The 20,186-nt window shown below is 46.3% G+C and overlaps 1 protein-coding gene across 1 annotated transcript in view; it reads right to left on the bottom strand.

The window, feature by feature from the left end:
- CDH11 (cadherin 11) overlaps nt 1-18,277 on the bottom strand; it is a 151,557-nt gene extending 133,280 nt beyond the window's left edge. Inside the window, exon 1 of the mRNA XM_030299198.2 lies at nt 18,141-18,277. The gene's annotated coding sequence lies outside the window, so the exon portion shown is untranslated. The remainder of the gene's footprint in view (nt 1-18,140) is intronic.
- Nucleotides 18,278-20,186: the final 1,909 nt, after the last annotated feature.

The raw sequence follows: 20,186 nt of genomic DNA, 5'->3' as shown, positions 1-20,186 counted from the left end.
CTCTGGAATAAAGGCAATGAATGCCCATGAGGAGACATGGGCATGAACAAGCAGAGGCCATGAAAAAGAGGCCCAGATTCTGCTCTTGGCAGATCCCTGAACTCACCTGTGCTGCTGGTCAGGTTTCTTTTCCTGTGTGGGACTCCCCTTCAATTTTAGGGGATGCAGCTCTCAGACCATTGTTGGGATTTCCTGTCATCACTCTGAGAGGTGTCAGCCATGATGCTAATACCTTGGCCTCCTTTTCTCCCCTCCTCCATCTCTCGCTTCCTTCCTTCCTTGTCATTTGTATTCCTTTTTTTTTTTTTAATTTTTTCATTCTTCCTTCCTTATTCCCTTCGTAGTCATCACTTAGTAGTCCGCCAATAATGGTAAATATCCTCATAATCATCCTCCTCATTCATACCCAGTAGCACTCAGCAGGGATGGGCAAAGACAGCAACTATCATTCACCTCCTAACACATCACGTTGCCATGTTTTGCTAATTACACTTATCACTACTGAAAAATATGTTGTTCATTCGCTTAAATTTTACTGTCTGACCCCATAAGAGTAGAAACTGTCTAACGTGTCCACCTTTCTATCTCTAGCCTAATTAATTTATTGGTGTCTCATGAATATTTGCTAAATGGATGGATGGATAGCAGATTTATTGTCATCTATTTTGCCTCAGGGACACCTGTACTCACAGGTGTCCCACATCTTAAGGTCAGGTTGCAAGGTCTGAAGCTTGTGTCAATGTTAGCTCATCATATCTTTGAAAGCCATTATTATCCCTGGTTCTAAGTAAGAATGACTCTATCTTGATCATTCTCTTTCTATGGATTCCTCTGTTACAAGACCCAGCTTTGGGTTGAAGATTCAGCAAACCTGCAATAAAGCTAAAAGTGAAAGAAGGTGGCTCTTGCAGCTGTGATTTAAAAGGTGGTAAGGCTTTAAAAGGTGCAGCCACGAGCCCACCTGTATGCACCTGCCCTAGTTTCTGCCCGCCCAGGACTTGCACATGCACAGTCACACAAGTATGTACCCACATGGCCCGAGCACCACACCCCATCTCCCTAGTGGTCATATTTCATGCATCCCGATGAAACTCTCTAACCTTCATGTGAATCTGATTTCCTGGATAAATTTGGCATTGGAAGCAGCTTGGTTCATTGAGTCATTACATCTTCTTGGTTAGCTTTGGACCTTGCCTTCTGCAACCTGCTAGAGACTCATTTAGGATGTAAATATATATTTTAAATGATTGTGTATCAAATGTTTATACACACAACCAAAAATGACACAATTTAGGAGAAAGTGTTCTAAATTCACCTTTGCCAGGTATTAACAGAATTACTATGTTAATATTGTTATTATTTCAACATGGTTGTCGTCATCATCATCATCATCATCATCACTATTGGGTGCTTACAGTATTGTAGAGAGAGCCCTGGAAAGGGAGACAAAAGATGGGAAATCTAAATTCAAGTTCTGCATCTTACTAGCTGTATAATAATAAGCATGTATATAATCTGAGCTGTAAGTTACCTTGTCTGAAAAATAGGGGTGAAAGTACGGGGTTATCTTGAGACTGAAATTAGGTAACACAACAACGTGCCTAAGAGTACTTCCCTCGCCAACAGTTTTTTAAAAATTATTTGTTGCATAAATTGTCCTTTGAAATACTAAGGCTTCCACCATCTATACAGTATCTACTAGGTGCATGCAGCTTCTGAGCACTAGACACGTGCCTAGTCCGCACTGAGATGTGTTACACGTGTATAATACACACCAGATTTCCAAGACTTAGTATAAAAAAAGGAGAAATAGCACATTAATAATTTTATATTGATTGCATGTCATAATATTTTGGATATATTAGCTGCATCATTAAAATTGTCACTTTTTGTGGCGCCTCGGTGGCTCAATCAGTTAAGTGACTTCAGCTCAGGTCATGATCTCATGGTGCATGGGTTTGAGCCCCGTGTCAGGCTCTGTGCTGACAGTTTAGAGCCTGGAGCCTGCTTCAGATTCTGTGTCTCCCTCTCTCTCTCTGTCCCTCCCCTGCCCGTTCTCTCTCTCCATGTCTCTCAAAAATAAATAAACCTTAAAAAAATAAAAAATAAAAATAAAATTGTCACTTTTTTACCTTTTTAAAAATTGGACTACTAGAAAATTTTAAATTGCATTATTTGGCTCACCTTTGTGGCTTGTGTTACATATCTCAAGGACAACACTGGCTTGGAGAGCTATGCTCCTAGAATTTCAATTATAAACATAGAAAAGCTCAAAAACAAAGGATTTGGTGGAGAAAATTGAGTTCTTAACATACTTCACAGTTATGCAAATATCCATCCAGGGAAAGAGACCACTATTTATGTCAATTTCTTTAAAAGGAAAGCATGAACCCTTCATAAGCAATGGAAAACTAGTCCGCATCAAATCCAAGAGAAGATTTGGTGTGGAAGAGAGAAATGATAGCTTAGTAAACTTGAGTAGAAGGAACAGAAAGGAACAAATGGGTTTGGAGCCACTGAACTTGGACACAGAGTCCACGTTGTCACTACTAGCTGCTATATAACCAGAGTAAGGTGAGCAAATTCACAGCACCCACTTCCTCTCCACAGAGCAGAAATAACAATACACATCTCACCACAGGGTTGTCGCTGACATTTATGAAGTGTTCACTTGGCTCTGTATATGTTCTTGTCATGCCAAAAGTACAGATGAGGAAACTGAAGAAAAAAAAAAAAAAGAATACCTTGTGTATTCCTGGCCACACCAGTAAAAACTGGTGGCAGCAGAATCTGAAGGCAGTGAAGTCTGAACCCCTTCAGCCCTTGGGCTTTTAATCACTCAGATCAGGTTTCAATGCTGTCATGAGACCTGAGTGAGACAGTGAATTTAAAGCACATGCCAAAGCCATCAAGGAAGCATCCATGTTTCTTGCTGTTTAAATCCGCAAGAGAACATTGATAGGATACAGTATGCAAGTCATTCTATGTCCCATCAGCTCAAAAGAAACCCCCGAACAGATGACCAGCAACCTAAATGAACTTTAGAAACTCTGATATATTAGTGTCCTGGAGGCTGTAAGAATTGTTGAATGTTCTGAGGAAATATATTCTAAAATTCACGTATGAAATATGAAGCCAAAGGGATTTTGACCTCAGAGGTAACCAATAGGCTTAAAATCAGTTCCTACATGCTCAGTATAAGGAATCACTTACACATATTTTCCCAGTTCTTCCTCACACTATGTTGGATTTCCAGATCTACCTAGGTGGACTTAGCATCCAGTCACTATATCTTTTATTTAAGGTAAAGCATAAATTTCATAGATACTGAACTATTTATATAAAGCATTTTTGGTTTTGTGTGTTTGTTTGGTTTCGTTTTTGTAAGGATCCCAGCAGGTCAGTGGGAATGAGGCAGAGGCAGAGCCAGAGCCAAGTTATACTTAATGACTGGGGGATATTCCTAGCTGGCAATGGTCCCTAGGAGTTTCCTAAGGGGTGTCCCTGGGTCCAGCATGCCCAACGACCTCTATCTACACATCCTCACGACACAAGGTCACCTCACATAGTAACAGTCACATCTCAGTAACTACCCACCCTGGCTCTTCTGCAATAGACTTGATTATTTCTGACAAACTCATTTCTTGTCCAATTTGGTATGAAAATTAAAGTTGCATTAGCACAATGTATGTCATGTGAGTGGCAACCTCAATGCTCTACTATAGCAAACCCAACGGAGCCTTGAAAAGAGGTTCAACAATACAGGTAAAGTTACTGTTTCCAAAATAGCTGTTTTGCATCCAAATCAGTCTTGCCTGGGAAGGCACGCTTGGTGGCCTGTGGCCCAGCTGATAAGATCAATGTAACTTTCTCCGAAGGAAACCATCTTCAGAGAAAATGTTAATCAAATCGTTTCCCATGCAAATGTAAAAATAGGGGGAACAATACTAGAGATAATATCAATATTTTCAACATTAAGCGAAGACAGGCAATCCTTGAAGAGTGATGCTATTTCCATGAATTTAATCAATTCACATTCTTAGCCACAAAGCTTTTCTTACTTGCTTTTGTTTTTACAACCATTAATTTAAATGAGTCCGGAGATAGGATTTGTAGATTCTTTGCCAGAACCTGAGAACTAAGTCCTGAGTTCCCAAGGGCCTATCATCAATTTGGTTTTCATTGTCCAAATAAATATCTGAACCCCAGGAGCTGGATTAAGAAGAGAATAATAATACATGTATTCTCTGGGTCAAGCAGGGTAGCCAGAGATGTTCTTTTTTGTTTTTGGTTTTGTTTTGTTTTGTTCGGTTTTCGGACTTTTAAAGCAGAGCTCAGCTGTTCTTCCAGATCCCTCCTGTGGGGAGGCAATTGTCTGTTCTTTTTTTTATTATTATTAAAAATTTTTAAATGTTTATTTACTTTTGAGAGAGAGAGAGATCAGGTGAGGGGCAGAGAGAGAGGGAGACACAGAATCCGAAGCAGGCTCCAGGCTTCGAGCTGTCAGCACAGAGCCTGGCGGGGCTTGAACCCACGAACCATGAGATCATGACCTGAACCCAAGTCGGACGCTTAACTCACTGAGCCACCCAGGCACCCCAGCAATTTTCCATTCTAACCCTCTTCTACAAAAGAGAGAACTTGAGTCTAGACAAGGGAAGCAAATCCCCATCTCTTGTCTCACAGTGAGTTGGTTAACAAAGAAGGAATGGGTAAAGATGAATCAAAGAGGTATAGAAATGAAAATGTTTCAAGAATATTAGAGCAGACATAGAAATACCAAGCACAGAGACCATGTGGCCTTTGACTCTCTGGGCAAGACTTAGTCATGTTGGTGTTTGCAATTTCATTTGTTCTTAAGTCCTGGTTTAGAGTGATAAATTTGATGTCTCTTAAAATCCAGTATAGATGATTCTTTCAACTCTCAGAAATCTGGGTCCTTATTAATATGCCTCAGTGAAGACACAATGTGACTCTCTTCTCTCAGCTTTTGTATACATTGTACCAGGTCATGCACCACACAGCAGAAAGTGGAGAGTGTCCACTGATGGATAATGACTAGGCTTATATGCTTTCTCTCAACACCCTCTATAAACACCACTGTAAACTCTGGCTGCACAATAATTGTTCCAAAGTGACACTATTGGGGCATCTTCATCTATGCCAGGGCTGGAGAGGAGCCAAAATTTCAAAAAAACAAAACAAAACAAAACAAAACAAAACAAAAAAACCATGGAACTTGGAAACACAATTTCTTTTCTCTGTAACACATCTTTTTAAGTATTTAAGTCATATGAGCACATTACAGAAAGCATAATATTCTGTGTCATCTTCAAAGCATCCTGGGTTGGGAGAAAGTCAAGAACCCATCAATCTTAGAAGCATTAGAAGTGTCCTAGGAAAAGCTTTCTGGATCTTTCAGGTTCTGAGTTCAAATCCTTTGCCACAATCTGTGTGATCTTGTGGCTCCTGTTTATGAGGTTGGAAAGATGCAGTGACATAACCCCTGGAAGGCCAAGTCCAAGGCACTCAAGATGCACTTCGCCAAATATCCATCCCAATTTCTCATCGATGGTCAGCAGCAAGTCTCATGAACCTACCCCTGGAAGCCTCTTACCTCTGTGTCCCTACAACAGAGCAGTGGAGAACATGGGATCTGTGTTCAAATCCCTGTTTGTCCACTTATTAACTGTTGAAGCCTGGGGAAAGTTGTTTGACTACTCTGAGTCTTAGTTTCTGTGTTTTATAAATGGGGATCATTATGGCTTCTGCATCACTGAGGTTGTAGTGAGGATGGGTGGAGATAATTTATGGGAAGTGCTGAGCACAGTGTGTGCATATAGTAAATGCTCAGTACACATCAGCTATTGTGATAATGCTGCCACCCTAGGCCCTGCTTCATCATCTCTGCTGTAATCCCCTACCTGCTGGCTTCCCTGTTTAGAGTTTCTGTTCTTTCTAGCAGTAATTCTCAATGCTGTTCCAGAAATCATTTAATAAAGCATTGAACGCATCACTCCCTTATTCCCAACCCTTCAAAGGCTCCCTAGGGCCTAGGGAATGAAGCCCAAAGCTCTGAATTTGGCATTCAATGTACTCCACAGAGTCCCAAACTTCTTACCCTGCAGGCATACTCTGTCCACTATCACCTGCTGGCTACTCTGTCTGGGCAAATCCAGCCTATGCTACACATCCTGGTGTTTCTGTTTGCATGGCTTTCTCTAGAATGCTGAGATGTGACAGCTGGATAGCACCGAGCCAAAGGATTTGTGGGAGATTTGAGGGCCACATCATTTTAGAGCTGGAAAGGACCCAAAAGGCCACTTTACAGATGAGTAAACTGAGGTTAATTGGCTTGCCCAAAGCCACACAGCTATTTATCAGCAATGTCAGGGTGGCAGTAGGCTGGTCTGCCTACAGGGAGGGAATCACCAGGCAGCCTATTAGGGAAAAATTGTAAGCAATTGGCAGCAAACTTGCTGACAGGTGATCTTTCTCCACTTCAGAGAAATGGGATATTAAGCAGCCAATAAGAAAGGAACACAGGCACGCCTCTCTAAGCGCAAACCGGGTGCCTCTCTGGCTGGTAATGCAGGGCACGATGGCAATGGGGTTGATGGGGAGAGGGCCGCTGAAATAATTCCCTAGGACCCATCCCTTACTTCAAAGACACATCCTCTCAGGCTGCATTAGTCTCCTGACTAATGCTCCCAAATGCACTGCCGAGATTTGCTGAAGTTGAAGATTCTTTGTGATGTTTGCAGGAGTGGTGATGAATAAAACACAAGAATCACCAAGGCATTATTCCGAAGGCAAGCGTGCCCAGCTCTAACTGCTACATTGCAATTTCTACTCTAAGATAATAATACTAATAGTGACACTTCATTTATATAGTGCTTCTTAGGTTCTCAAGAATAATATAAAAATGAAAACGATATCTTCTACCACAGCTGTGTCTATACATGAAGCAGATAGTGGAGCAAGCCAGTTCAAGAGCAACCTCCTCACAACTCTTGGGATATTTTAGGGCAAAGTGTTATGAATTGGAACTGTTTGCGTCAACAACCTGTTTTTTCAGCTTGGGTTTGGATTTTAAATACAGTTCTGCTGCTACCGTAAATGATTTTATAAAACCTTTAAATATGTTAAGTAGACAAAACCTTTAAATATACATGTTTTAATAAACAGATAATATGATGCTGGTACCTACTGACATAGCTGCCCACCCAGCTTCACCTGGTTGGTTAGTCATCTGTGGTTTGTGGTCTGGATTTGTGTGCATGGTGAGCAGTCAGGGAGTCTTACATAGAAATTGGCATGCATGGCTCCAGGAGTCCTGAGCAGCTTGGTGATAACTGAGTCGGGTGTGGGCAAGGAGCTTCACCAGCCATGAAATCAAAGCCATTCTATGTTCAACTACCTGGTCCATTAGACACGCTACAGAATGTTAGAAGCTCAGAAATTCTGAGCTTGCCCTGAAGGCTTCACTCTCTGGAAGGGCGATGATGATTTCTTTCAAAGGTGGGTCAGGAAAGTTGTCCTGGGATGGTATGAGGCCAGCTTCAGAGGCAGCAGTTACCTGTGTGTCTTTGCTGCCCCATCTCACCCAGCTGTAAGCAGGCACAACATCATCTAATCATCCTATCCTTGGGCTAACACAGAGGTCATGCTGTCAGGGACCTGCGGCAGTCAGATCCGCAGACCAGACACAGTCATGGATCAGGTGGGTGTGGGCACCACAGCTATCCTTGCTGGACATGGGTAGTTACAGTTTACTCTGCCATCCCAGTGGCCCCAGACATCAGATAATGGTACAACCATTGCCACAAAAGCCAGAGTGAGTTCTTCATGGCCAGTGGTCTTGTGTGTGTGTGTGTGTGTGTGTGTGTGTGTCTGCATGTATGTAAGCTACTGAATCTAAATTTAAAACACACTGGGAGGTTGGAGCTGAGTCTGTGTTCTAGCTTCCAAGAGGGCTAAGGAAGCAACTCTTTGGCCCTTCAGGCCTCTGGAGTACAAGTAGTGTTCTTTCTATAGAGAATCTTCTTGTGAGCTATTCTCCAAACACAGGACGGGGGTTCCAATACTTTAAAGCCAAACAAACAAACAAGCAAACAAGATGACAAATGTGTGCTACAAGGAATGACTAACATGTAGAATATTGTATTCCAGGCTGAAGAACCACTGAAAAGGAACTGTCTTGTTTAATAAGATTCTGCCCCTGCTCCTATTCTGGGCATTTTTATTGCTGTTATTGTTTTGTTTACTTTGGTTTGTTTTTTGTTTTTTGTTTTTTGTTTTTACCAAGAAAGCTTGGTGACAGAGTAAAGCCAACTCATAGCATGAAGCTATGAAGGATGACAGATATTCTGGATAACAGACTAAAGATTTAAACTTAAACACGTTTTGGGAGACTGGATCCATGGACTGAACCTAACAATATGAAATATAACCAAGATAATAGTAACAGCTACCCCATTCTGTACACTGTTTTAAGCGTATTTATATATTAATATTGTTTAATATCAGAGCCACCCTGTAAGGGAGATATTACTAACACAGCACATGGATGGGTAAACTGAGAAATGGTAAATTGAGTTGCAGTCAGACAGCCTGATTCCAGAGCCTGTGCTAACAACTGAAGGTGCCTGTCATGTCTTTCGTGCACAGGGACAGGTGGGGAAATGTGACTTAACAGCAGCACGTAAGGAAAAACAAATAAACAAATAAACTGTGGAGCGTAAGTCCTCTGGGTGATGTGACTGGCAATAAAAGCTAATGTAATGTAGCCTCGGGCTGCAATAAAAGAAGTGTGTGGAAAGGAGTGGATAGTCCAGAGTTTAGCCGTCTAGATTTTCGTCTTCAGTCCTCCGAGGAGGGCTGGAGCAAAAAATGAATGAGGTGTTCACTCCGGAGATGTTAAAGCTGGGGAGAAGGCTTCCTGGAAAACAATAAATACTGAGTAACTGGAATGTGGAGAAAGAAGTACATCCATTCTGCATGGCATCAACAGCTTGTATTAAAGAATATAACCTCTGGGGAGACAGTTTGGCTCCATCGAAGGAAGGATTTCTAATAATGAAAGTTCTCAATGCCTCTATGGTTTGCACCAGGGGTAATGTATTCCGTATCACTAATGATACAGCAGCCATCATCAGGACATGGTAGCCACAACTGCCTTCCTTCCCCGGACCATCCTGGATTACTACACTGGTTGTGACTTGCCCGTCCTGTGCCCACATTTGTTTATTCTTCCTTTGCAACACTTACTGTTCGTGATCTTGAGTTTTTATAGACAGACATAGTATGTTCTGCACCACTGAGATTGCTGCATTTTTAAGGAAGGCCTTATGATTGACTATTTCTGTGTGCCCAGCCCAGAGCCTTTCATTAAAGTAGGTGACAAACAGATGGGTTTGAACTTGATTTCAAACTGAACCCTGCCAGTGAGTCCTGTGAATGCTTACAAGGGGTGGCAAGGTGAGATGCCACTCTACTTTGTTAACTATGAAAACATGGAATAAAGATATTAATGATAATGACTATAAAGTGGGAAAGACCTGAAGGCCAAGGTCAGATAGTACAGTTTGCAAAATATTACCATAAGACATTGGATTGGCTGACCATGACTTCTAAATAAAGATTCATGGAAAGGCCCATACTTATGTACCACAACTTAACTACCTAATGACATAACAGGTTGTATCTTTGTGTGTGTAGACAGATAGATAGATATCTAGATAGATAATGGAGCTAATGATATGTTTAAATAAAAATCAGACCACCAATATATCTACTCTAAAAAACAAACAAACAAACTTGTTTGTAGATAGCGGTAAGAGACTGAGTTAAGAGCCAAGATTGCCAAATTCTTGCTTCACCTGCCCTAAATGACCATGTGATCTTAGGCAAGTCATGTTTCCTCCCTGGGCCCCTGGACCCTCATCTCTAACTGAAGGTTGACAATTCTGTTGATGACTTCACACATCAGATTCCTACTTGGTGAAGTGGAATGTCCACTCCTCACTCAGGAAGTACTAGGCCCTATCGCCACATAGCAGTTAGACTGTACGATGTAGAATCTGAGAGAAGGTGCCACATGTGAAAGGGAACAATGACATAATGGAGTGGAAGCAATTGGGAGAAATGAGAATGGAGAGGAGTCTGGAAACTATCTCATCAGATTAGCTGAAGCACGAAAGGGTGGGCCATCCTGATAGTGCATAAGTTTGGCGTGGGATGCCTGCGTTTTTCAATTACTGGTTGTGGAACACCAGGAATGTCTTTTTTGTTTGTTTCTTTTTTCTGTACGATGTTAGCAATAATCTTACCAGTTCAAAAAGTCACTGTGGATAAGTCTCATATACAATGTTCTTCGCCCAGTGACTGAAACTAGCTAAAGCTTCCATAAACGCTGGATTTTAACTATTATCTGATACTGATTTTCAAATATTTGCAGGGCTGTAAGGAAGAGGAAAAAGTGACGGGGAGCAGAGGCAAAGACTAACTACTGGGATAAAGTTACAAAAGAGGTGTATTTTCAGTCCTCTTCTGATGCGGGATTTTAACGAACAGAGTTAATGGATCACAGCTAGTGTGATGGGTTCCCTGAGAGGTAGTTAGCAGGCTGTCATCAGGACATGTATGAAGATACAGGATTAACAGTGAAACAGAAAATATGCTGGGAGGATAGTTATACCAGAAAATCTCAGAAGTTTCTTTTAATGAATAAGGTTTGGGGTCTTGTAGGGGCACAGGTCTGAGCAGTCGGCTCAGCTCTCAGCCCAGCTGCTCTTCTCTAGAAAGCCAGGGAGGCCCCAGCTTGCAACATGCATCACGTATAGTAGAAAACCTCTGGGCATGTGGATTCAGGACAGACTGGGAAACCCAGCTTTCCTTCCTCCAGCCACAGGAGCTTAGACAAGGGTCCAGAGTCCTCCTGCGAGTCAGTTTCCCCCTTTGTACAGCGGAGATGCTCCACAGGATGAGGACGTAGAATAAATGAGGCACGGCACCTGGCACACGGTAGGGTATGAAACAGTTGGCTCTTCCTCCTTCCCTTTTCCAGGCAAACACGGGGAGGTATTTCCTTTCAGGAAATACTCAGGAGAGACTTCAGGCCTGGGGTAGAAACACACGACCCAAGAAAGCTACAGATGGGACAGAGCAGGACAACCTGGAAGCTTCAGGAGCCTTGGAAAGCCCAGCTCGACTGTGCCACGGAGCCGGAAAACAGTCGGAAAACCATTAATGGCTGGTGGAGTGAGGGCTCCTGTTATTTTCAATGCTGTACCAAATCACTGTGCTTCTGCCTGCACCCAAAGAGGACCACAGGCAGGGCGAGAGCTTCTTCAGTGCAGTGTCTTCATGAGTTAAAATGGTCACTGCTCCACCCCCTTAAAATCCCAAACTACATTTACCTGAAAAACAAACAGGAATACACTTGAAATGGAGACGATTTATCAAGGGGCTAATTATCATTTAAGCTAGTCTGGAATAGTAATGAGCCCCTTTTAAATGAAAGTAAACCTTGTGATGAATATCTCAACATCGCATGCTTAGCAAACTTTCCCAGTAAGATATTACTTCGGGGCAACTTACCACAGCAACCCATATGTAAAAACGAACAGAGAGAAAATGCAAAGGTAGGGAGGAGGCAGGCACTTTTCAGAAGCCATAATTATCTCTAAAATCTCAACTGCTTCTTGAATATTTTAAATGGAAGAGGGATGGATCACTTAAACTTATGAAATAATTCAAAAAAAGGCAGGCACTAATAAACAATTCATCCCTAATTGGGAGAGGCCTCAATCTAAAGCAAATGTTCAGTGCAGGATTTTGGCCTAATAATTATAAGGAAGAATTGATACCTCCACCACTAGTCTATAAAACTCAATCCCAGGTCTGAGAGGACAGAAAGGGCTGAGTGTTTAGTGTGGGCTTATCATGAATCAGACACTGCACTCAGTTTTCATTTTATCATTACAACAATGCTAGGACATGAGTATTAGTACGATTTCTGTTGTTACAGAGGAGGCATCTGTGTCTTAGAAGTTCTGTTGCTTATTCTTAGTCACATACCCTGGGAGCACTGGAGGTGCAGGTGCAAAGAATCAAAGTGCTGGGCAGGGCTGGAACTAGGGTGAGTCAGGGGAGGCATGGTCCTTGGGCACAAAATATAAGGGCTGGCCAAAAAATGCAGTAATCGACACGAATACTATTGTAATGCAATATTTGAAAAATCGTACTGAACGGGAAAAGTCCATGATGTGCAAAAATATCAAAATGTCAAACAAAGACAAGGATCTTACGCTGCACTTACACCTGGCGCCACCCTCCTCACCCTAATCCCCTGCTGACCCAATAGGCGGTCTAAGCCTCGGGGATGACGGAAGTAGTCTGAGCCTTGAGGATGTGATCATGGGTAACACTTTCCGGAGATCCATGGAGGGGGTGGCCGCACAGTACATATCTGATACGCCTAAGCCTGCCTTCTTCCATGCTGGTTCTTACTGAGAATAAACGCCACTGGTGGTGTGAATGCTACTCGAAATTCTCACTGTTTGCCCTCACGGACAGAGCTTAATGATGGCTGAAAAGAGATCTCTGCGCATCTTAAACTAACACAAGGAGGAGCCTCCACACTCTGGATGCTATGTTAGGTAATCTTCAGAATGTGGAAGACACCGTGTCCAGAGCCATTTTCTTCCAGAAATTTCTACAAATTCTGAATTGTGAAATCATGAGAGTACAGAGGACCACATCATGTGGATTTCTGGCAAAGAAAAGAATTCACGGAGGAAGTGAATGTAGGGTTTTCTTCACCTGCAACAACCCAAAAAAATCGAGAAGAATTCACAATATCCTTTGAGGATTGTTCTCAGGGCCAGAAGCAATAGAATAAGAACGTAGCCACTGTTTACCATGGCCTGTAAAGCTGTTTAGGCCAGCTTTCCGGATTCACCACCTCACATGGGTTAAAGGAGTAGAGAGAGACAAAGGCAGAGGGTTGGGGGGGACGGGTGTCACCAGTACTTGGCCCGTCAGGAGAAACAGCACCATTCATCTCTCTCATGCTTTGTTTTTTTTTTTTTTTTCTCTTCCTTTTCCTCCTTTCCTCTCTTCTCTTTCATCCTTCTATCTCACTTAATATCCTGGTGTATGAGATTCTGTGCCGGAGCAGAAACTTTAACCGGACAGACTATGAGAACAATGATTCATCTCAATAAGAATCCTGGTACCCTGCAACAGTCTGATGACTAATTAAACCAAATAACAATGAAATTTTGCCTCCAGTTCTAACAAACATGCATTATTCACAAGCACTTACAATTTAAAAGTGCTTTCTTTTTTTCGGGTTAAATAAACTGTCCGGTGGTGAGTGAGCATTGGTTTACAAAACACTTTGTCTTACTTTCCACTGAGTTACTTAATACTCCTTCCCATAATCCATTTGCATTGATTCCTTCTTCATCAACTGCCTGCACATTCCAACACACTCAGAGATACACAGAACTGCACTGCTGACTCACCAGGGAGGCAATTGTATTCAGTTAAAAAAATAAAATTAAGAATCCACTTAGGACAGTACTTATTTTTTTATTAGAGCTTTCCTCTTAATTATAATATAGCGTTAGTATCTTTTTTACATTATTCTTTTGAACTTTCATAATGACGCTATCAAACAGTAACAAATATAAATTTGGGCAACCTAAAATATGCAATTTAATCATAAGCAGTAATTTCCATATCACTGAGGAGGAAAAAAAAGTCAAGGACCAATCTTGAATTAAATTTTACTCTCTGCTAAATTTAGGTTTTTTTACAGCAATATCAAGAATGGTTTAAAGGTAACAGTAAAACATTTACAGTTACATTAAAACTCCATGCCCCAAAGTGTTTACCAAAGATCATACTGCTATCCATTTTTGCAAATTAGAAATGTCTTGCAGATGTTTTAAAAACCTCTTGAAAGAATAGGCAATGATACCACAGTAATCTCACTAATATTTTCTCTTCTTTATTCATTCGCTTCCCCTCGGAGTCTCAAATGATGCTCTTTCTAGCAGGGGGAGAAAAAAAAGCCAGAAAATCCTCCCAGATCACTGTCTTACTGAGAGCTGACCTTGTGTATCAGGCACCCCAGCCCCCAAGCACCTTCTGCTCAGATAATCTCAAGTTACAAGATTTTTTCCAACTTTCTAGTAAACTCCAAGATGGGAAGAAGAGGCTGAAGGTAAAGGATCCACCGACTAGAAAGATGTTAATCCTGACAAACTGCTCAGGCGGTAGCCTGAACCACTGCTAGATTGAATTCGGTCTCTCCTGAAAGGGCCAGACAGGGGTGGTGGTAACAAAACCGCTTTTCATGGTGCCCTCAAAAGCAGATGGGCCCCATGCAGAAAGTTGGAGAAGGGCGCCATTGCCCTCTAGTGGCCAGAAGTGCAATCTTCCGCGAAGGAGCCCATTTCCAGAGATGCACAAGGCTCTCAATGTCAGGGTAAAATTATAGCAGAAAGATGTTTAATTATCCTCCTCGAGTGTTTTCTTTAGTTCTTTCTGCCCATAGAAGAGGCTGTGGATGACTATCACAGTAATCCTGATGGAATCCTGATGGATTCTTAGTACTACTGGTGTGCCAGAATTTGCCTAACTTTCTCCAGCTTTTTTTTTTTTTTTTTCTTTTTTAACATACCTGTTGATGTCTGTCCCCTAGCCCATATAGACCAAAGATCTTTACGTAATTTAGGGGCAATAACAATGGATTAGAAAAGTTGAGAACTCACATGCTTGGCAGATATAGAATGTGGGCTCTTGAGGAACTAGGCAACTTTTTCTGAAACAATGACCAATTTCCTAAGGGGGAAAAAATCCCAACCACTATTCATAGGCTGATGAATTTACACGGTGTTCAGATTTTCTGGGAAAAAGACTCAGGAATTCATAGTCATTCTGCAAACTTTACAGTGTAATATAAAATGTTTGCTACCTAGTTTCAACCCCCATAGACCAGTGTCTTATTATTAAAGATTAGGTATGCCTAATCAAAGTGAAAAAAAAATATTGAAAATAAACAAAATGGTTATGCTTCTTGAACATTTGCCTACATAGATGTATTGAAAATGAAGGAAAACTAAAATCAAATCTGCAGATCTCCTTTAGATGGTTCTGAAAATAGATCTGAATATCACAGATCAAAGTTTATGTGAACTGTCAACTTCGTAAGTCACAGACATTCACAGGCGAGGTTTCGAGACACATTGAGCTCATGGGAGTGTAGCTGTGGCATTGTAAATCAAGCTTTGAGGTCAAAGTCATGGCGTTTCCCATAAGAGGGTCCCCAAACCAGAATCTTTACAAGGCAGCCATGTAATTCTATTCAAAGTGGAAGAAAAACCATGAATTATGAAGACAAGAGCATTAAAGGAGCATGAAATTGATCTGTATTCCCCCAAATCATGGCATGGCTCTTCAACCTTGCCCCCATCTCCTCTCACAAATAAACAAACAAACACACACATTCAACACCACCCCTGCAAAGAGTCCTGGGTCATTAAAAAAAAAAAAAAAAGGAGAGCCATGATTTTTTTTTTTTTAAATTCTCAAATTAACAAAAGATTGCATCTTAATTGAAAAATAGAATTTAGGTTTCTGGTAGTTTTACTGTCTGGTGTTCTGATAGGAATGCTGAACATAATGGAAGTTCCGAAGTGTTATCAAGATGGTCCACTGCTTCAATTAGAACTATTTTAAAAGGCAATTTTTTCTAGTAAGCAGTAAGCCGAGTTTGAGTAAATCTACCTGTTTTGGCCTCAACAGATGATTCTATCTCAGACCTCTTCATTCTCTCTCCCCACCCCCATCCCAGAGGTGGGAGGAGAGGAGGGCTGGTATCTTTTTTTCAAACAATGTAACAAAATGGGCAGCTTATGCAGAGTCTGAAATAACGACAAAAACGATAGGAATAATTGTTATTAACAATAAAGCCTGGCTGCAACACATTTTTAATTCATTAATTTGCCATGTTTCAAAAGGAAGATGTAAAGATAATTCTCACTCAAGCAAAGTTTCCTGGCCTCTCAGATGCCCTTCCCTGGTCTACACTTGGAAACTACTCACATTTCTTTGTACTAGGCAGGAATTCAGTTTTGCAAGGAGGTTCGAATTCCAGGGCCCACTGGCCAACTCTAAAACTTGGAATCAGAACTCAGGATTAAGGAACTTTAGTGACGAGGAGCTTCAGGGTCCCTCTGGTATTGGCCACAACTCTGTCCCTTTGTTTTGCAACTTTTATTCCTTTGTTCTGCTGGAAGAAGACCAGGCTCCCTGCAGCTAGGGTTGGGCAGGGGCTACTTCTGTGTTCTGGTGTCTGCATCTCACATATGCAGGAAAAATAATTCCAGGATTAATGAAATGAAGGTCAGCCCCTTCTCTTCTCCTCTCCCGGGGTATTTGGATCTAGCGCTCAGAGCCCAGCCTGGCAAAGGTGCTGATGCGATGCTGGCTGATCCCCGCTCCTGAGAACACTTCTACATCCCCATCCCCAGGAAAGCCAGACACCCCGCAAAACCATCCATGTCTGCTGCAAGCCCAAGTGATAAAGAAATTGATCCATCCTCTTGCCAGATTAATTATCGTGTCCTCCCTGTGATTAAACCGAAAACTTACTCCCTGCCTCATATTAACCTGATAGGAATGATCGGAAGATTAAAACAAGGAAAGATTTCAGAACCACTAGAACAAGATTTCTTTAGGGGGAAACAAGAGGGAAGACTTCAGGCAGAGCTATATGCCCCTACAGCAGGGTTTCAGGAACAACCCTCCACCCCCATCCCTTAGGGACAACCCGTCGTCATGCAGGGATGGTATTATTAAATAATTAAAAGATGCAATTTCTTAATAGCAGTGCGATGGCCCGTGAAATTCCTGCTGCATTATCAGCAAAAGCAACAGGGCTTTTTCTAGCATCTAGAAAACCTTTCGCCCTGGAGAGGGAGGCGTGTGGGGCACCCCCTCCCCCCCCCCCCCCCCACACCCTCCCGCCCCAGCGAAAGCAGGGCCTTGGCAAGAAAGGGATGAAGAAGTGCGACCGGGGGGCCTCCCGGACCCCACTTTCTCCGGGGACTCTTTTCTTCACAGCGCGAGGCGGGCGCTCCTTACAGCTCTGCCTGGCTTGAGGTGGGGGTGGGGAAGAGGGTCCTCTCCTCACCGCCCTTCCCATTCTGCCGGCTCGCGTTCCGGGGCAAAGCTAAGGGAGGAGGGCCGTGCGTGCGGGGAGCTAGGGAGGCTTGGCGCGCTCGGGGAGGAGACGCAGGCTTCGGGCAAGGCTTGGTTCGCAAAGTTAACGTTGACCCTGGCAGGCTTCGCGAGCCTCGGGCAGAGCTGAGCCCGAGTCTGAGGCGCTCGCCGACCTCTACTTGGGCTGGCGGGAGCTAACGGGCGGCCCCCGGAGCTCGCGAGCAGAGACTCGGGCTGGAGGGCTGGAGCGCGCACCGCAATCGGCCGCCCCTCAGCCGCAGTCAGCGGACCCAGAGCCCGGCAATTAAAGTGCGGGGCCACCGCCGACGCGAGCCCGGTTCCTTCCGTTGTCCGGGGCTTCCCCGGCGGTCGCGCAAGGAGGGCTGAGCCCTGGGAGCGCTCGGCGGGGACAGGGAGGAAGGGAAAGGAACCCTGCAGAGCGCGATCACGTCGCCGCTTTCGGCAAGAGGTGCAGCGCGGGCGGGCGGGCCGGCACCGCGCCGGGGGCGACTTTCCCCAGAGACGCGACCGCGGGCAGTCGGCGCGTCCGGAGCGCGGCTCTGCAGCGTCTGCCCCAGCCCGGCGCAAAGCCCCTCTCCCGCGGCCTCGGCGAAGACCCCAGAGGAGGCCGGAGCGGGGGAGAGAGGTTGGAGCGCACATCTGGCGCCTCTGCCCCCCGCGCCGCCCGCGCCCACAGCTGGTTCCCTTCTCCCTTTTTGATTTTTAAACAAATCTTCTCTTACCTCCGCCCTCCCCCCGTTCCTGCGTTGCATTAGTGAAATCTTCCCGAGTCAGACCTCTTTCCGCACACCTCCAGACGCTCATCCAGAGACCCCCCTCCCGCTCCCCCACTCCAAGAAGCCCCATCCAGGCGAGAGGAAGGGACTGGCGGCGAGCCTCACCTGGGGCCCTGGAGGGTGGGCGCGAGCTCGGGGCCGTCGGTCCCTGGCGCAAGGCGAGCGCAGCGGTGTCAACCCCGGCCCCAGTCCGGGTCCCATTCACAAGTCGGCGGCGGCTGCGAGCGGCCCCCGCGGCATCTGCTCGCGACGCTCCCCTCGGCTGGCGGCGGCCGCGGAATGAGCCGCCGAGCGCGCTAGTGGCAGGAATGAGAAACCGGGGGGAGGTGGCGGGCGGGGTGGGGTGGGGGGGCCGGAGGAGGAGGGAGGCCGCTGCTGGGAGGGAAGGAAAGGGCGGGGGGCGGAGAGGAGCCGAGGCCGCGAGACGCGGAAAGCTGGGCCTGGCGGAGGCTGCGGGGGCCGACCCCGTCCGCGCCCCTCCCCCCAGGGGCCCCACAGATGCTGACCCCTGGATTCGTGGCCGCCCCGGGTCGCTGCACTCCGGCTCCCTTGGGGCTCAGACAGAGTCTGGAGCGGCTGAAGTTGGGCTCCGGGGACGCACAGCCAATCAGGGAGGGCGGCGGAGGGAAGCCGGGGAGGGGTTGGGAGCCCCCTTTTCCTCCTTCGCCCAAATCCGCTCCAGCTGGCCAGGCTGGGCCCTTGCCCGGGAGGCCTGGATGGTGCGTTGGAGGAAAGCATCGCCCAAGCGGGGGAGGCAATCGGGAATTGTCTTTCCTCACTCTACCACCCCCTCCTAAAATCGCTCCACGTCGGCGGCTTCTGCCCTGCGCCTCCCCCATATCTCTCAAACTCTGCTTGGGGCGCGGGTAGGGAAACCTGGGGAGGGAGACTTCGGACTTGGGAAGAGCCACGTCTCTCGGTTTTCTCCCAGTACCCCCGCCCCCGCCGCGCTTCGCTTGCAGAGGGGGGCGCGGGGAACGCTGAGCTAGAGTCGGCCTCGCGCCCGCCACCGCCCCCCTAGAGGGTGCCTGGGCCCCCGCCACAGGCAGGTACCAGCGGCCCCCGCAGTCAGCGTCACTTGTTGCCTCAGGCCCCATCGCCGCACACCCACGAAGGCGCTGCGCAGAGTGCGGCTCCGCGGGAGAGGGCCTAAGGTGCAGGGCCCGCGTCCTCCCGCGGGCCCTCCCTCTGTTCTCCCTTTTATTCCTTGGGGGGGGGGGAACCCCCCCAGCCGCTTCCTGCCGTCGCGGAGTCGCGGGAAGAGAAGGCAGCCAGGGTCGGGGCCTAGGGATCACGCCAGGGACTGGGCGGGGCGCTCATGGTACCCCGAACGTGGTTGGCACCCCCACACTCCGAGGGCCCCGGGGTCGAGGGAAACAACTGTGACCTGGTGGACACCCCTGGCTGGAACAAGTTTCCAAGGTGGGGAGTGGCGGAAAAAGAAGACGCAGAGAGACGGCGAAGCAGCAAAGGGATAACGGGGGAAAAGAATCTCCAGGAGGGACGGGGATTAGGATGGGCAAGAAGGGGAGCGGTGATGGGCCCGCGGAAGAGATGGGTAAGGACCGAGGAGTCAACGGAAAACGAGGGCGAGTAAAGGAAGAGAAAGCCTCGGACAGGGCGCGAAAGCAGAAGGAACCGGCCCTCAGGCTCCTGGTCCCCCACGGTCCCCTCCTCGACCCAGCTCCCGGGCGGCGAGCGCGCGAGGCTCCACGATTTTGCGCGGCGCCCTGCAGCGTGCGCGGGGGCGGCGGGCGGGGCGGGCTCTCTGGGCACGCCGCCCCTCCCCCTTGGCGCGCCCGCCGACGTCTCGGCCTCCGGGATCCCCCCCCCCACCCACGCCTCGGCTCCCAGCGCGCGCCCCGGGGCCCTCCGTGTGGCCGTGGCCTTCAATCTGCCCGTTCCTCGGCTGGGGGAGGGGGCGCTAGGTTTGCGCTGCCGGGTTCCTTCGCTTCTCCGCTCCCTACCCCCCACGTCCCAAAGGCCGCGAGGCGACAGTTCTCCCGGCACTGGATACGGCCCACCCCCGCCTCACTCCCGCCAGGTGCGAGCGACTGGCGAGGCCACCGAGGCTCAGCGCTTCTCCGCAGCGCGCGGGTGAGTCGCACGCTGTACCTCCTCTGCTGCCTCCTCCTCAGGCTGGGCCCTGAC

Source organism: Lynx canadensis, chromosome E2 (genome assembly GCF_007474595.2).
Source record: "Lynx canadensis isolate LIC74 chromosome E2, mLynCan4.pri.v2, whole genome shotgun sequence".
NCBI classification, from domain to species: domain Eukaryota; kingdom Metazoa; phylum Chordata; class Mammalia; order Carnivora; family Felidae; genus Lynx; species Lynx canadensis.
Note: the sequence above shows the minus strand (reverse complement) of the source record. Positions and strands in the feature narration are given on the sequence as shown.